We start from the raw sequence: 4,056 nt of genomic DNA, 5'->3' as shown, positions 1-4,056 counted from the left end.
TGGTTACCAAAGTACCTCCTTATGTGTTTGATGGGTGAGACAGTTCTAGGTTCATGAAGAAGTGCAGGTTCAGATTCACCAGTGAATGGATATTTGATCTCCCGCTGCCCCTGCTGCTGGCACTGTGTTGATGAACAATTGGAAAGCAAAGTGAATCTCTGTCCCTAACATTGTTTAAGATTTATGAATCCGTAACACAGACATACATGGACCAAGCCATATGCTAGAGGCACCAGGAAATACACACTAATGTCTGTCTTGCTGACTTTACACTTGTCTCCATCTCCTCTGTCAAGAAAATCCTTAGTGGTCTAAGGTGAAAGGTCCCCTTAAGCATACTCTTGATGTTGTTGTGTGTGACATTGTGCTTGTGGAGACATCAACAAACATTTATTCACCCCAGAGAGAAAACTGATGACAGAGCAGAGTAAGGATAGCATTGAAGTCCAACTTGGTGAACCAGTGATTTTTATTGGAGTCTCAGGAATATAGGGGTTACAGGAGCAGAAATCACTCAAAGATAGCTGAATCACCAAAGGCCACTCTAGCATGGGTGACATTTTATGACAGACAGAAACCTATACCATGTGGCACAATCTTCAGGAAGCTCAGCAAGTTGGAGTGTTTCTTTTAGGCAGTTTGGTTTTTCTGAGCCTCTTTCAGGAGGCTCAACTTGTTTGAGAATGTTTCTCAGCAGTCTTTATAGCTTATATATGCTCATGTATACTCAAATGGAGGAGGCCTAGTGCATCTGGTCTGGTTCAGGGACTTCCTAAAGCTTTTGAGTTGTTTACTTCCTGCTTAGTGAGGTTCTGTGAAGAATGGATTGTTTCATTTCCCATACTCCAATCAAGAAAATTGTTACACAACTGCAGCCCCTCTCTTCATTGCAATTTTTACATGCTTTATTGTGAGTCACTTTTGTGTCACCATGACAAAATACCTGACGGAAACAACTTAAAGGAGGAAAAGTTCTGTCTGCTCATAGTTTCAGGACAGGTTCAGTGTTCCGTGATGGGGAAGGCTGTAGCAGTGAGAGCAAGGGTTGGAAGTCTTTACATGATGACTTGCTCAGGAAGCAGAGGATGGAATTTATGGCAGGGTTGGGCGATAAATAGTCCTCAAAATCCTACCTCCAGTAGCCCATCTCTGACACCAAGGTTTCAACCTTCTAAGGACTATAGAACAACCCCTTCACATTGCTACCAGCTGGGGGATATTTCATATTCAAATAATGATACCCATCAAGCAGAACTCAAGGTCTTTGTCACATTTACCCTTCCTGGATCTTGAGTTGCTTTTGTCAGAGTAGTTTGTCACAGCAAGAGGAAAAATAAGACATTCTCAAGGACGAGTGGCAGATGAACAGGAATGGCCTGACCCAACCAGGCAGCCCTCATCTATTGATTGAGGAGAAGGAATGAAGTTATTTCAGTCTGGAGCTGATTTTCATGCTGGGAAGTGGTGGTGGGGACCTGTGGGCATGAGCAAAGTAGTGAGAGATTGCATAACTCTTTCTCTTCATTTCTATCTCTGCTTTGAATTCAACACCAGAAGCCGCTGGGCAGTGGTGGAGCATGCCTTTAATCCCAGCACTTGGGAGGCAGAGGCAGGTGGATTTCTGAGTTCTAATCCAGCCTGGTCTACAGAGTAAGTTCAAGGATAGCCAGGGATACACAGAGAAACCTTGTCTCAAAAAACAAAAACAAATAAACAAAAATCAAACAACAACAGCTCAACAAACCATCAGAAGCCATAGCTGTGGCTGGCAGTCCCCACCACACAGTGTGTCTCCAAGGTCATCTGAAGTGGACGTGCTTTAGTTTATACTATAAGAATCGATGTCTTTAGAAATGATGTTCTTAGTCAATGACATCATCTTTCTTTATGGGTCTGGTGTCATGTTCAGCTCTAATCAGAGTATATTTAGAATCCAAAGTGTGTTCTGTGGTCCAGGATGCATTCATGGCCCTTATATTGTCAATCTTCATTTTGATGAAATGCTAGATTACGGCCACAAATGTCTGAATTGTGTCACACACTCCTAACAAAACCACTGTCAATAGGATATCTGTAAAAGGTGTCCAGCCATCTCCAACTTTTATTTATTTCTTTTTATTTCACTATACAGGAGGAGTTCAGAGAAACCTCAAGTGTCTGATTGCTAGGGTCCAAGGCCAGATCCTGAGTAGGTGGCACCTCTATCCATGATAGAGCCTCTTTGGTCCTGGTTTTCTGCCCATTGTGCAACCCATGCTAAGATAAATTCTAGACACCATCCCTTGGCTTTTAAGAATTCTTTTGTCTAGTCACACTCCGTTCTGCAGCTGATCTCTTACCATTTCTCACTTTTTCTGCATTCAGCAAAGTTTCACAGAGTGTTGGTTAAGCCCTCAAGACCATGTGCATGGCATGCTTAAAATATGAGTTTCTGCACTTTGGAAAGGCCTTTGCCCTCTTATTTTATGGAAAAGCTAGCTCTAACTATTCTTTCAGACTGGGAAAAAAAATCTTCCTCTCAGGCAGGTCATCTCTGGCTCCCCCTACCAGTGTCCCTGTGGCCAAATCAACCCAATTAGCTCTGATTCCTATTGCCTTTTGCTATTGGCGATCTATAGAACATCTCACACTGAATTTTAGTAACTCACCTTGCCTTTGGTCTCTCTCATTGGCCCACCCAGATCCTTGAAGACAGGAAGCATTGTACCCCGCAGCTGCATTCTCAGTCCTGGATCTTCACTCTTCCTGGCACTGAGGTGATTAATAAATGCTCATTGAATGAGCAACTGAACTAAGGAACACCTGCAGGAATTCTTTAGAGGAGTGCTAATGAATAGGCCCTCTCTCCTTCAACTAAAGTGAGAACCAAAGAGCAATTGAGAGTTATCACAGAGACTAAATGGCCAGGTTAGAGGATGGTGGCCTAGGAGAAACCAGATCATCTTGTTCATTACAGATTCCTCTAGAGTCAGGAATGACTGACTGTTAGTCTGGGCTTTGGGGTGTGAGGGAGAGTTCACAGCTACAAATCAGCCAGTTTCCTATGTGGGAATGCAGCTAGAAAGAGTCAGGTCTCAGTACTTTCCACTTATAGGGGTGGTGTTCATTTTGTCAAGAGGTCAAGTGTAGTTAGCAGAAGATAGGTAAAAGATCTCTTTCCAAACTGCAAAGACTGTGGGTATTTTTTTTTATTTTTTTGCTTTATGGCTCTTTTCTATTTTAACTCACCACCCAATTCCTCAATTCTAGATCAAACATCTTGTAAAAGTGAAATTTCCCATTTTTCTCCTTATCTCCAAATACCCATCCTCTTTATAGCTTGAGGGATTACTTCACTGTCCTCTTCCTCCCCACTTCTACTTCTCTGCAGAACAACAGAACACCCAGGGACAGTTACTGTGGGCTCTAGGGGCCATTACATATAGTTCCCAGAACCTGCGGTGTGACAGATGCTGCACTTACACTGCAGAGAGTGTGTGATATTAGTGGGGCCATGCTTCCAAGATAATCAGACAGTACCAGAAAAGAACCGAATGAAAAAAAGAAGCCACACCAGAGAATAGAGCATAAGGAAGCCCAGGGAACTGAAATGATTAGTTTTGCTTGTTTAAAAACTTTCAGCTAAAGAAAAGCAATTCAAGGGTAATTGAAGAAGCCTTCTCAGAGGAGGTGAGACAAAGGCTGAGTCTAAAAGAATTGGTGATCAGAAGGAGTTATAATAAGCAGTCATTGTGATGGTGGTGGTGGCAGCAGCAACATGATGGCGACGATGGTGACGATGACGATGAAGAGGATGAGGAGGATGAGAAGGATGAGAATAGTGTGTTTTGACATTTCAAGAAATAGCAAACATAGAGACTCAGAATTACAGAGAAATTTAGTATGTGGAAGAAATTGCAAGTTGAGCAGTGTGGCTGAAGCATGAGATTCTAGCTGGAGAGTGGCTTGAAAGGGAGTTGGAGACTTAGAAGAGTCAATCAGGAACCTACATGAAATCCCGGAGAACATGTGATTTCAATAAATAAGTGCCTTGTGGACCACTGTAATACACTGAAA

This window comes from Mastomys coucha, unplaced genomic scaffold (genome assembly GCF_008632895.1).
Source record: "Mastomys coucha isolate ucsf_1 unplaced genomic scaffold, UCSF_Mcou_1 pScaffold5, whole genome shotgun sequence".
Lineage (NCBI taxonomy): Eukaryota > Metazoa > Chordata > Mammalia > Rodentia > Muridae > Mastomys > Mastomys coucha.
This window is presented reverse-complemented; position numbering follows the sequence as displayed.